This window comes from Jaculus jaculus, chromosome 2 (genome assembly GCF_020740685.1).
Source record: "Jaculus jaculus isolate mJacJac1 chromosome 2, mJacJac1.mat.Y.cur, whole genome shotgun sequence".
In the NCBI taxonomy this organism is placed as follows: Eukaryota; Metazoa; Chordata; class Mammalia; order Rodentia; family Dipodidae; genus Jaculus; species Jaculus jaculus.
This window is the reverse complement of record NC_059103.1, coordinates 197,749,832-197,764,272: the sequence shown is the minus strand read 5'-3', so window position 1 is coordinate 197,764,272 and position 14,441 is coordinate 197,749,832. Positions and strand designations below refer to the sequence as shown.

General features: G+C 50.9%; 1 protein-coding gene and 1 pseudogene across 3 annotated transcripts in view; both read right to left on the bottom strand.

The window, feature by feature from the left end:
• Slc45a4 (solute carrier family 45 member 4) overlaps positions 1–14,187 on the bottom strand; it is a 76,335-nt gene extending 62,148 nt beyond the window's left edge. The window contains exon 1 of one of the 3 annotated variants that reach the window (XM_045144565.1): positions 14,126–14,187. The gene's annotated coding sequence lies outside the window, so the exon portion shown is untranslated. Of the gene's footprint in view, positions 1–9,967; positions 10,030–14,125 lie in introns of those variants that run through there. The other 2 variants (XM_045144567.1, XM_045144564.1) reach the window with 2 other exon arrangements.
• On the bottom strand, positions 7,275–7,475 carry LOC123458912 (annotated as a pseudogene).
• Positions 14,188–14,441: the final 254 nt, after the last annotated feature.

Genomic DNA, 14,441 nt, shown 5'->3' with positions numbered 1-14,441 from the left:
CATGAGTTCAAGGCTACTCTGACACTCTGAGACTACACAGCAAACTTCAAGTCAGCCTGGGCTAGAGGGAGATCTCACTTCAGAGAAAAGAAAAACAAAAACAAAAACAAAAACCCAGCAACTATGGCTGCTCACACAAGGAGGAATGGGGCTCTTGAGAGGTGGGTTGTATTCCAAGCCTCTGCTCGCAAGAAGCCCTGCCTGATTCCCCAAAACCAAAGAGCACCACACCTTGGCTCTTGTAACCTCCACTCTCATTCTGCAGTCCTATCCGGGTCAGGTGCTTTTCTACCTTAGCCAAAACCTCAAGTGTACTTACTCTATGAGCAAGGACAGAGTCACAGGCCTAAACAAGGAGGCGCCACCACTTTACCCAGTATGAGTGATTCAAAGCCCTAGTGGCACTTCAAGTAATCAGTGCCCACTGTGCACTCACTGGGCTGCTGGCGCTGCACACAGGGCTTCTATGGGACTTTCAGGACAGCTTCCAACATGCTAACCAGCTTCTGTAGTGACTACGTAACCAGAGTGGCCATAACTGAGGGCTATGGTCTGATGTGTCCCCTCTATTCACACACAGAAATGTTACCTCCTGGGCTGGACAGATGGCTTAGCAGTTAAGGTGCTTGCCTGCCAAGCCTAAGGTGCCAGGTTTGATTCCCCAGTACCTACGTAAGCTAGATGCACAAGGATGCATGTGTCTGGAGTTCACCTGCAGTGGCTAGAAGCCCTGACATACCCATTCTCTGTCCACCTCCCCCTCTCATTTAACTAAATAAAATGTTTTTAAAGAGACAGAAATGAGAGGTTACGGTCTTGACAGCCAAGTCCTCCTAAATAGGCTCTCTGTCCTAATAAAAGAGGTGGAGAGAGACCGTCGCCCACCCACCCCCCTGGCCATTTCCATCACATGAGGACATAGCAGCAAGTAGCCCTCAACAGCCCATGGCACTCTGCTCTTAAAACTCAGACTCTAGATCTATCCTCCAGCCTACAGCATTGCTGAGTCCCCACATCCCGTTCAGTTCAGCACACTGATCCCCAGAAATTTTGTTCCCATGTTGGCCTCAGTAATAAGATTCTTCACTGGACCATCTACTTGGTCTCTTTCCTGGAGCCACTAAGGTCAAATGCACCAGGGCTCCAGGAAAACAGGGTCTCTGACAGCTGTGAGGAGGATGCACTGCAGGACAGACTACTAAGACAAAATAGAACAGTGTAACTGAGACAAATCCCAAGTGGACCAAGTTCTGAGGGGAGTCCAAGGCTTCAAATTAGTTTCCAAAACTGTCCCACAGGCAGGCGGAAAGTACAGCTGCACTGACTTGCTTCCAGAGCCCGCAGACCCTAACCAAAATCCTATCTTTGCCAGACACCACAAACTGGCATCACCATGTGGCCTTATCAGCACACAGCCTCCCAGACACAGAGATAGCTCAAACTGTCAGGACTGGCTGATAACAGCGGTGACAATGTCACAGACCTGCACCCACAGCCACTCCCATCAGACACTAAGGGACAGCAAGCATTCTTCCCCCTCAAGTCCTTCTGGATTACCAGGGACTGCCGCCAGCTGCTGCTTGGCTCAGAAAGGAGTGTTCTGTGCTATGGTGGTTTGTTACTGTTCTACGGTTGATGAGTTTTAAGCATCACCTCATTCCATTATTTTTCACAAACATGGTTACAGTAAATAGAAAATGACACTCAAGACTGGAAAAACAGGGCTGGGAGTTGGTGCATTCGTAGAGCATTTGCCTAGCAAGCATGAAGCCCAGGAGTCCATTCCCAGAAACAAAAATAAAACATTAGTAAGGCATGGTGGTGCAAGCCTGAAATCCCAGCATTCTCTGAATGTATATGAGGCTAAGGAAGGAGGCTTACAAGTTCAAGGCCAGCCTGGCTATATATATCAAAGCAACAACAAAAAAGATCAGATTAGGTATGTGGACAACCACCAGTGCTAGATGACAAGCAAAAGGGATGCTATCTCACTGTTTCCCACTTTTAGGTGTATGTCAAAATGCCAACAATAACAAATTTAAAAACAACCTTCGGGGGCTGGAGAGATGACTTAGCAGTCAAAGTGCTTGCCTGCGAAGCCTCAGGACCCAGGTTTGATTCCCCTGTACCCACGTAAGCCAGATGCACATTGTGGTGCATGTGTCTAGCGTTCATTTAGAGTGGCTAGAGCCGTGGTGCGCCATTCTCTCCCTCCCTCCCCCTCCTGTCTCTCATAAATAAATATTTTTTAAAATTTACAAAGAGCCAGACATGGTGCCACACATCCTTAATCCCAGCACTTGGGAGGCAGAGGTAGGTGGTTCACCTTGAATTCAAGGCCACCCTGAGACTACATAGTGAATTCCAGGTCAGCCTGGGCTAGATTAAAACCCTACCTCAAAAAAAAAAAAAAAAAATTAAAAAGAGCAGGAGAGATGGCTTAGTAGTTAAGGCACTTGCCTGCAAAGCCAAAGGACCCATGTCCCATTCCCCATGTGTGGTGGTTTGATTCAGGTGTCCCCCATAAACTTAGGCATTCTGAATGCTAGGTTTCCAGCTGATAGAGATTTGGGAATTAATGCCTCCTGGAGGCAGTGTATTGTTGGGGGCTTATGGGTGTTACAGCCAGTGTCTCCTTGACAGTGTCTGCCACACTCTCCTATTGCTGTTGTCCACCTGATGTTGGCGAGGGGGTGATGTCCACCCTCTGCTCATGTTGTCGTTTTCCCGACACCATGGAACTTCCCCTCGTGCCTGTAAGCCAAAATAAACCTTTTTTCCCACAAGCTGCTCTTGGTCAGGTGATTTCTGCAATGCGAACCTGACTGCAACACCATGTAAGCCAGATGCACAAGATGGTGATTGCATCTGAAGTTCGTTTTCAGTGGCTGGAGGCCCTGGCCCATATTCATTCTTTCTTTCTCTCTCTCTCTCCCCCTATTTTGCTCTCTCAAATAAATAAATAAAAATAAAATATTTTACAAAAAGACCTTTGAATGAGAGTAGGCACCACACCTGACAAATGACTTCCACAACTGGCCCAGGTCAACAGCCCTTCAACTCGGCACCCCAGTGCCCAGATGGAGACCATTTCTAGAGTGGAGCAGAGCCCGAGGCCGGCCTCGCCTAGCTACAGCACGAACTGATGACACCTATACTCCAAGGGCGGTGGAGTACTAGAGCACCAGGAAAGGCCACCGGCTGCACAACAGAAACCAAGGGAGACACCAAAGGAATGAGCCAGTGGACGCAGCCCCTGTGCCAGCTGCACAGTCCACCAGAGCCACGGCAGGAGCACAGGCTGCCAGGTGAACCTTCCCACACCAGCAGTCACTGCCGGAACTCAGGGAGGAAGGGCACTCGCGCTTCTCTGGGCAGAAAACAAGCCTGAGAGCCTTGAGAGCCCTGGGCCATGCAGCCTGGCACCCTGGGTCGCCCATCCTGTGGCTCTGGGCACATCACTTGGCCTCTACCTCCGGGTTCTGTCAGAGAGCTCAGCACTCTGCTCACGGCTGCCACTCCTACTCTTCAAGGGATAAACAGCAATGGGCTCCCGGATGTCACGCAGAGGCTAGGACTTGTGGGCCCAGGTCACAGAGGCCTCGAAGGCCAGCCAGAGCTGGGCCACTCCCTGCACTCCTCCAGGACAAGGCTGGGCTCTGTCAAGCTCCCAACAGACAGCATAAAGCCCCTCCCCACCCTCTTCAGAATTATATCACTTGAGCTACGTGACTCATTCAACACGAGCTGGAAATGCTTTCAAAAGCTTTCCTGCACCTCACCTAGGGACCAACTGTCTCCTTAGGGCTGACTCCAGGTTACGTGCCTGGAACAGGACAGCCTTGATCCTAAGAGCTGACCTCCATGTCCATTCCCTCCACCAAGTCAGAACTGTCTCCAAGTGGGGCCCTGAGCAGTTTCAGAGCAAGCCAGCCACCCGCTGGGCCTGGATCCACCCAGCAGAGGGGAGCGGTGTGCAGGGCTGGCGGGGGAGGGCTTCCCTACTCCCAGCTTCTGATGCAAACAGTTTTACATAAGCGATATGAAAAATGAAAAACCGTAACGGTTACTCTAGTATTCCCGTAGCTTGCCAGGCTGGGGGAAGGGGAAGATCTGCATGCTGGAGTAAGCCAGAGTGAGTGTGGGAGCGTCTAGACGCAAGCAGTACCTGCTCCTGTACCTGCTGGCTCAAACCCCCTTGGTCCCAGTGAGGGACTAAGGAAGAAGGGGCTGTGCTGGACACAACGTCAAGAAGGGTCCATCTTCGGGGTCACTGTGGGTCTTGTCATCTCTTCCAGCCCCATTCTTTGCTTTCAGACATACCTTGGGATTCCCACTCTGAAAACTGGTTCTCATCTTCTGGGGGGGTGGGGGGGAGGGCACTGGCTCACTATCTGAGGACAAGGTCTCCATCCTAAATATTGTCCACAGCACTTTTTTGGTTTCTTTCTTTTCTTTGCTTTTTATGGTTAATCAAGGTAGGGTTTCACTCTAACTCAGGGTAACCTGGAATTTACTATGTAGTCTCAAGGTGGCCTCGAACTCATGGTGATCCACCTACTTATGCAATCACTACTTCTGCCTCCCGAGCGCTGGGATTAAAGGTGTGCGCCACAATGCCCGGCTTACTTGTTTGGTTTCTTGAAGCAGTCTCACTCTGTAGCCAGGCTGGTTTAGAACTCACAGGTGATCCTCCTTCCTCCCTCCACCCCCAAATGCTGGGATTACAGGCATGACCCTCAGCAACCCACTCCAGTGTGCACTGAGCTCGTTGCTCCTGAGTGGGGGGCGGGGAGGACCGCGCTGCTTCACTCCTAACCGGCTTGACTGGCCTGCAGGCTAAAAACAGCATCTCCCAATCCCAGCAAGCTCCCACTTTAGCTTCTTGCTGTATTCTCAGGAAGAGGCCCTCCTTTCCAATACTCCAGGTCCCGAGGTCAGACCCTCTTTGCTCTCCTGCATGCACTCAGTGGCCCTAGCCTCAAGAGAACAGCAAGCAACCCCAGGAGACAGCACATTTGTGGGACGGAGAAAGAGCAGACAGGGACACTGATTCTTGTCAGACAAGAACCCCCAGGGAGCCTCAAGCCCAGCCACTTGCTCTTCCTGCTTCTATACATCTTTCCTGTAAATTAAAATTTAACTCAAAGCACAATTCCACAGGCTTACATTTTAACCCAACCAAATAAAAATGCCCCATCTCTTACTAAACCAGACATCTCCAGGAAACTGACAACACTCAGCACTTAGAAATATGCGATTAAGTACATGAAACCAGAGCTTTATCCCTCAAATATCCCTCAAAACACACGGCAGAAGCAGAAGACACACCCTCCCAGTAAAATCCCATGAAGCAAGCAGGGCTCTACCTCTCCACGACACACAGCAGTGCTCTGCACACGACACACAGCAGTCCTCTGCACATGACACACGGCAGTCCTCTGCACATGCAAACGCCACACATGACAGCACCAGCACCCCCAAGATCGTGCCTAAGGGCTCCCAGGCAGTCGCCAAAACCCTTCTTCTAAAAAGGAAGGGCCTGAGAAACCAGCTGCCTAGGTGACAGTCCCAGGCATGCCACACCTCCGCCAAATGTCACCTTCACTCCTTCCCCACCTGGACAGCTGGCTATGGTGGTTTACACCTGTATTCCCAGCACTTGAGAGGATGAGACAGGAGGATTACTGCAAGTTAGAGGCCAATGTGGATTGTATAGTGAGTTCCAGGCCAGCCTAACAGAACATTCTAGCAGCAAAAGTGTTTAGGATCCCAGGGACAGGTCCCTAATTCCTTTAGCTGAGGCAGGCACTGTAAGCCACTGGGCCCCAAGACCCTCTTTCTTGAGATCCCCTTCTTTTAGGACAATTTTTATTTTGTGTATTTGGTGATGACTTACCAAGGTCAATGATGCATTAATGCTTATGAGACTCATTCTGTACCAATAAAAATTCCAAGGACAGGACTGGAGAGATGGCTTAGTGGTTATGGGGCCTGCCTGCAAAGCCAATGGACCCAGGTTCAATTCCTTAGGACCCAGATAAGCCAGATGCCCAAGGTGGTGCATGCATCTGGAGTTCATTTGCAGTGGCTAAAGGCCCTGGTGCACCCATCCTTTATATCTCCCTGTCTGCCCCTCTCTCTCTCAAATAAAAAGTAAAAATATTTTTTAAACCAGACATGGTGGCACACGCCTTTAATCCCAGCACTCGGGAGGCAGAGGTAGGAGGATCGCTGTGAGTTTGAGACCATCCTGAGAATACACACTGAATTCCAGGTAGGCGTGAGCTACAGTGAGACCCTGCCTAGAAAACAAACCAAAAAAAAAAAAAAATTTTTTTTTAACTCCAAGGACAGACCATTCTCTGAATATAGGGGCAAATGATCACAGAAATGTTCTGAACTGCAGTTTTCCTATTCCTTAGTCACAGAAAAAAAAAAAAAGACAACCAATAAAAACACTATCAGCTATAAAAATACTACATTAGAATAAAATTCTACAGGGGAAAAAGGTACAAACATAGAAGTTGGGAGAAAATTATCACACTGTCAAGAACAATTTGTTCTTGTTTTAAAGCAGCACTGACGGTTGTACAATCCTTAGGGTGTCTAACACTGGATACTTTTTTTAAAAAAAAGTTATTTTTCAATGCTTGCAATATACTAGAAATGACATCTTTTACAGCTATTTAGATGTGCCCGTGGTTTTTCAAATTCATTCTTCTGGGGACACAAGAAAAACTGCATGAGGTTGGTACTTAACAAATTAGCCTACTACTACTTACAAAGGAGCTCCTTCCTACCAGGACTCAAACCAGTCCTTTTCTTTGGTCCAACATTTTCAGGTTTTGGTATTTAAAAAAAAAATTGGGGGGAATTTTTGTTTATTTATTTATTTGAGAGCGACGGACAGACAAAGAGGAGGAGAGAATGGGCACACCAGGGCCTCCAGCCACTGCAAGGAACTCCAGATGCGTGCACCACATCTGGCTTACGTGGGTCCTGGGGAATTGAGCCTTCAACTGAAGTCCTTAGGCTTCACAAGCAAGCACTTAACCACTAAGCCTTCTTTCCAGCACAGGCTTTGGTATTTTTGAGATAAGGCCTCAACCTGGTATTCAACCCTTTAATTCTCCTGCCTCAGCACCATGAATTCTGAGATTACAGCTGCACACCAAAATGCCTGGCATTATAGTTATTAGTTATTTCCTTATCTATTTATTTTTTGTGTCTTAAGAAAGGTCTCAGTAGCCTCTTTACTCGTCTGGCATCTAACTCTCCTGGCCCTTCCTTTGCTCTTCTGAAGGAGAGCTGAAGCTATCATCAATGGCAAACGGCAGCTGCAGCAAACCAAACACCAAGAACTGGCTTCACGCTCAGTAGAGAGCGCTTTGCCTCCTCCTCGTGGTTTCCAGTACTCTACCCTGTTACAGAAACTTCTCTAGAAATATGTGAGAAGGTGGCCCTCGGGTCCTTTATACAGGCACCCAGGACCTCATGTGATAGTGTCATCGGAGGACGCAGCATTCCCAGGAGATCCATTTTTCAGTGAGGACACAGGAAGACAAGGGTGTGCATCCCAGACCAGTCAGAGCCCAATCAGAGATTGAAGCTACAGGATGACATGTGCAGTTTAATAAGAACTCCTCACTGACAGAGGGATTAGAGGTGTGGGGAGGAATTGGCTAGTACAGAATAGAGAACCATGATCAACATGGGAATAAAAGTTGATGTAAAAACCAACACCAGGGAGGAGGGTACTGGGGAGACGGCTAAGTGGATAAGGCACTTGACTGTAAAGCCTAATGACCTGTGTTCAATTCCCCAGTACCCACTTAAAGCCAGAAGCATAAAGTGGTGTGTGTATCTGGAGCTAATTTGCAGCAGCTGGAGGTCCTGGCACACTCATTCCTTACCTAGCTTTCTCTCTCTCTAATAAATAAAATTAAAAAAAAAAAAAGAAAGGTCTCACTGGAGGAGCTTAGGCTGGCCCCCAACTGTGGCAATCCTTTGCCCCAGCCTACTGAGTGTTGGGTTCACTGGTGTGGGCTACCATGAGCACCCTTGTTCAGAAGTAATCTCACCCCAGTACACAGGCCAAATCCCAGCCTTCAAAAAACTGAGGGAATGCTTCAGGTGCACCTCACCATGCGAGTGGTCCTGGTTTAATCACAGACCCTGAAAGTTGATGGGAAAATCTTCCCTGCTCACTCCCAACCCAAACTCACACTCTGGGTAGATGTATTTCCCTCGGGTGATGACTAGACTGCTGGAACTGCATATGGTTCTATGGCTTACAACATTTAAGTGACTACTCAAGACTGTGCAGTAAATCAGGCATGGTGGCGCGTGCCTTTAGTCCTAACACTTGGGAGGCTGAGGTAGGAGGATCATTGTGAGTTTGAGGCCACCCTGAGACTACATAGTGAACTCCACATCAGCCTGATCTACAGCAAGACTACCTAGAAAAACAAAACTGTGCAGTAAGATGCATATTTAAAAGTGCTGTGGCATGCCCATTCTCTCTGTGTCTGCCTCTTTGTCTCTCTTCCACTCACTCTCTCTCATACATAAATATTTTTAGCCTTTCTTTAATGCCAGCACATGGGAGGCAGAGGTAGTAAGATTGCTTAAGTTTGAGGCTAGCCTGAGACTACAGAGTGAGTTCCAGGTCAGCCCAAGCTAGAATGAGACCCTAACTCAAGGAAATAAATAGACAGATAGACAGACAGATAGATAGATATTATTATTTATTTATTTTGGTTTTTCCAAGGTAGGGTCTCACTCTAGCTTGGGCTGACATGGAATTCATTATGCAGTTTCAGGGTGGCCTTGAACTCACAGAAATCATCCTACCTCTGCTGGGATTAAAGGCATACACCACATTGCCAAACAAACATTAGATTATACTAATTATATTGTGTATTATTTTAAAACAGTGCACGAGGAGCAATCAGTACAGCTGACCAAAAGAGTATCTGACCCCAAACCTCTCTACCCTCTACTTCAAAGTTTTATTATCTATTTCTTTTTTTAATGAGGCAAGCCCAACTGGCCATTTTTTTTTAATGCAAGGGAGCAAGAGCAAGAGAGGCAGAGAGAGGGAGAGAATTGGTGCGCCAGGGCCTCCAGCCATTGCAATCAAATGTCCAGCCATTGCAATCAAATGACAGACACATGCACCACCTTGTGCATATGTCCTACCTTTACCCTTGCCTCACCTTTGTGTGTCTGGCTTACATGGGACCTGGAGAGTCAAACATGGGTCCTTAGGCGGCGTAGGTAAGTGCTGTAACCACTGAGCCACCACTTCAGCCCTGTTATCGATTTCTTACTCAAGATTTCCCCATATCTGAAATGGAAAAAACATAGTGGCCAACCAATTCAAGGGGCTCCAAGACCCGAAGACACAAGCTACCAAAAGTCAAGCCAAGCAATTGGGACAGTAGGTCCTAGAGTGGACATCCTTTTCCTTGGCCCTCTGGGCCAGGCTCAGAGAGCACTGCTGCTCCCCAGCACACTGGCCACAGGTTTGGGAGGCCCACATCAGCAGGGCCTGCTCTGCACAGTGCCTTCCTAGCCTGGGCCTGGGCCTGGGCCAAGCAGAGGTGGAGGGCAAGGTGGCCAAGCTGACGGGCTGAGCAGCAGACCCTCACTCAGCTCATTCTCAGTTCCCACACTTGTTAGCCATGCCCAGCACAATGTGCCCTCCCAAGAAGCTGTGGAGGATGACGGTCAGGAATCCCAATGTTCCCCCCAAAACAACTGACTAGTGCTCTCACAACGCATAAACCACAACCCCATGGGGAATACCTGCAAGCCCACTGAGAAGTGTCCCCAGCAGAATGGGGAAAGGGACCGGGTAAAGGAAGCTACTAACACATGGCGTACCCATACGAGACATCTTATGAATAATAGTAATAATAAACATGCAAAAAGAAAGAAACCCAAATGGGGTGGCACACACCTGGAATCCTAGCACTCCGGAAGTAGAGGCACGAGTATTAGAAGTTCAGAGTCACCCTCAGCTACGTATGAGGCCAGCCTGGAATACATAAAGGGACAGGGCTGCAAAAGTGACTAAATGAAAACACTGCTAGCTAAATAAGCATGAAGACCACAGTTCACACTGGAGGCAGAAACTGACCAGCTAAAATAGCTGAGTGTGTGAACTCAAGAAAGAGACCCTAGCTCAGTAGGAAAGCCAGTGCCAACCTCTGACCTCCACACGCATGCACATGTGTACCCACATCATATCCCTCCCTCCCTCCCTCCCTCTCTCTCTCTCTCTCTCTCTCACACACACACACACACACCAGCAACAACAATAAAAAATTTTTTTAATTACAGAGAAGCTCTCTTTCTCACTTATTGACCACGCAACCATGTTGGGGTAAAGCCAAAGGGACTGATGCCGCCCCAGTCAGTGTTCAGTGTCATTCCCCTCTGCTCGCAGAAGCCTTGCTATTTATTAAGCCTCACTGAGAACACACTCAACGGTCTGCCCAGCATTCTAGGCACTCAAATCCCATACACTCTAATACAAGGGCACAAGGTGGGCTCACCCCATACTCAGGCAGGAACACAAGGCCTCGAGGAAAATGATCAGTGACAGGAAAGCCTTGTGGGCGCTGGTCCCTGAGATTGCACGGGCCATGACTTTTTTTTTTTTTTTTTTTTTTTTAGGTAGGGTCTCACTCTAGTCCAGGCTGACCTGGAACTCACTATGTAGTCTCAGGGTGGCCTCGAACTCACGGAAATCCTCCTACCACTGCCTCCTGAGTGCTGGGATTAAAGACGTGTGCCACCATGCCCAGCTGTTTTTTTTAATAGGGTTCCCGTTTGTACCCCAAGCTGTGCTGGAACTAGCAATCCTGTTTTAACCTTAAAGCCACCCTGTAGAGCCATGAGTGGTAGTGCACCTGGTAGGTGGTGGCAAGAGGATCAGAAATCCAAGGTTAGTCTCAGCTATATGCAACAGTCCCCCCCAAAAAACTCTCAAGCGCATTCTACACACATGGTGGGGAAGAGCTCGGCCAGGTTCCCCTGTAGGGGCAGGCCTGTCCTGCGCACCAGCACGGATCAGTGGAAAGTGAGCTAAGTATCACAGGGCTCAAAGCTTGATAGTAAGGAAGGACCTCTGGAAGCATACTCTGGAAGTCTGCATTTAAAGAGACTCTTGCTCACTGGTTTGGTGGAACAGTTATGCTAATACAAACAAAGAAGAGCTTGCCCAAGAGTGGGGAGGTGCCCGGCTCTCCCCCTCAGTACACTTGCACTTACCAGATCCTCTACTGCCCCCCCCCAACTTGGCAGCTCTTCCTCTGTGAGGCTACCCCCACTGCGGCACCTTGCCACTTGGCAGTCCTCAAAAAACACTCCTGCCGTCCCGTCTCCATCCTAATGCCATGTCACTAAGTGCACCGTGATCAACATGGAAAAACAATCTGGGGCCGGGCGTGGTGGCACACGCCTTTAATCCCAGCACTGGGGCGGCAGAGGTAGGGGGATCGCAGGGAGTTCGAGGCCCCCTGAGACTATATAGTGAATTCCAGGCCAGCCTGGGGTAGGATGAGACCCTACTTCAAAAAACCAAAAAATAAATAAATAAATAAAATAAAAACAATCTGGGGAACCACAGGAGGCGAGCACCCTGAACAAGAACACTACTTCTAGCACATTCCAGCTCCGCAAATTACAGGCATGGCTTTGCCAGGGGTGTTCCCTTGGAGGGCAGTGGCAATTTGGGGCTGTCTGCCATCTACAGTACTCGCTAGCCACCCACCCCCTGTGCCAAGCCATGAAACTGTCACAAACCAGCCCCGTTGGCTACTCAGAGCTGACACCAAGGCCCTGGGGACCAGTGCGGGCACGGGACAGGGTAATGCAGCACAGTCAGAAAATTCAAAGGGATCCAGGTGTGACTGGGGAGGCAGAGGCAGGAGTGCCATGAGTTCAAGACCACACTGAGAAGTACAGGTCAGCTTCAAAAAAAAAAAAAAAAGCGAACGGAAGCCTGAGCTCAGGGTAGCCCTGGTCTGTCCTCCGTACTGGCCTTTCCGACACCACAGATGAAATCAGGTCAGTGCCCAACCACCTAAACATCAGCTCAAAGACCTTCGTAGCTTCTTTCCAGCACAGGGGGGCAGGGAGCTGCCTCGCCCCAGCCCCTCCTCCCCTGCACATCTGCAGACCAGGAGGGGGCACAGTTCCCTTGGCTCCTCCCCCAAATAAGCAAAGTTAGAGGGTGTTAAAAGCTGCAGGCCACCTAGATCACCTGGTCTGCTTTTAAGAGGCAACAAAGGCCAAAGCTGCAACCCTCAGAGTCTGGGCAAGGGAAGCCAGCAAATCCTCCATGGCCCTGGCGCCTTCCTGGGCAGCTGCTGGCCTCAGTACCAGACTCAGACAGCCTATCCCACAGGTACCTCACGAGCATGTCAAACCTCTCAAAAGGCTTTTCTTTGCAGTCTGAGTGGGACTGAAGTCCGACCTACTTCCCCAACCTCCCTTCAGAACTTAATTTCTTTTATTATGCCTGAATCTCTCTCCACCTGGAGCCCACAGAGCTTCAGGCTATGATCGCTGCCTCTCCCCATTCTAGGCAGCTTAAGCAAAAATCTCTCCAGAGCCTTAAACTCAATTGGCTCACTTAATAGAAGATTAAGATCTGGCAGCATGGTGAGGAGTTATTCACTCTTTTCTTAGGTCGGAGGATGCCCGGTTTCTGATGGCCACCCATTTGTCACCCTTCTTAGTCGGCATAGGACCCCTCACTTTTTACTCTCTCTCTCTCTATCCCTCTTAAGCTACAAAACAAAATAAAAGGAAGGAGCTAAGGGAACAATCTACTACACCCTGCCTGTCCATCCACTACAAAGAGAGGAATGGGGCACAGGGAATAGCTCAGGGCATAGTTGTCAGTGCTGAAGAGCAGTCCACTCAGCCATCCGAGGTTCTGAGTCCACAATCATCACTAGACGCCAACAACTCCTTCAACTGCTCATCCTACAAGTCCTGTTTCCCAGGGCCACCCCAATAACAACGGGGAGCTACAAGCCCCATTTTGTGGAGTCAGCTGAGGTTCTAGAGCATGACAACGGGGAGCACCTGAGTCAGCTGAGGTTCTAGGGCGTGACACTGGGAACACCTGAAGCGCCCGTATCTCCACTGGGAAACCTAGTTCCAGGCTCCCTAGAAGACCAAGTGCCCCTTCCCATCCCTGGCAAGCTCCACCTTCTAAGAATATTAAGAATGATCAATAACTAAGCAGCAGGCTGGGCCCCCCATTTGGACATACCTCCCCAGGGAAAGCACTCTGCAGGCGCTTGGTTTCCAGGCACACATCATGCACCACACACACCTTTGGAAGGAACGGGTTAAGTTCGGGTCCCGGGGAGGAAGAGGGGTGCTGGGAAGAGGCAATTTGCAGAGGTAAGGATAGACGTGTGGGAGGCTTGCAAACCAGAGACTCTGGACTTCAAGGGCAGCGTTCCCTGGTCCCTTCCTCCAGGGACAAGGTTGACCTCTGGAAATAAAGGCATCTGCAAAGAGACCAAGACCGGCCAAGGACGATGCTAGTAACACAGGGCAGAGCCACGGCAAGCCTGGAACCGAAGCGGGCCACTGGCTAGCAGAGCTACGAGGAGCGTGTGCTGGAGGAAAACGGGAGAATGTGGAGGGAGAGGGGGCATTTCGGGGTGGCTGGCACCGATGAACTGTCGGAAGTTAACGATGGCGGCGACCGGGAAAGAGGTGGAGGGAACAAGATCTGCACCAACAAGGGGCAGGAGGCTTCTCTACGGGAGAGGAGCCTGGGATGCTGACGGGCGGGACCCGGGCCCGTGCAGAGGAAGGTGCACACTCCGGTGGGAGCCTGGGATGCTCGGGGAGGCTGCTGGGATGCGGCCGAGGAAGGGCAGGTGCAGCGGAGGGAAGGGGCCGAGTGGGGGCGGGGCGCCCGGGGAGCCCGCGCCGGGCCTGGCGGTGCGGGACGCCCTCCCGGGGGAAGGAGCCGCGGGGTCGGAGAACCGGCCGGCAGTTCGAGGCCCAGGCCGCGCGGGACGGGGGCGGGGGCAGCAGGTGCCCAGGCCAGGTGCGGCGCCGGCGGGGCCGAGCGAACCCTCACCTGTCTCCTCCGGCCGGGGCCGCGGGGCGGCGGGACGGCTGACCGGCCGGGCTCGGAGGACGGGCGGCGGCGGCGGGGGTGGGGGGGGGCGCGGGCCCCGGGCGCACCGGGGCGACGGGGAGGCGTCAGGCGGCGGCTGCGCCCTCGGCGGCCGGCCGGGCGCTCCGTCCGTCGGTCCGTCCGTCCGTCAGCGACGCGGGCGCGGAGCGAGCGCTGCGAGGCTGCGGCCGGCGCGCGGGGACAACGCCGCTTTATCGGGTCGGAAACAGCCGCTCCGCGCCGCTTCCGCTGACGCAGCGCCGGCCGCAGCCTCATG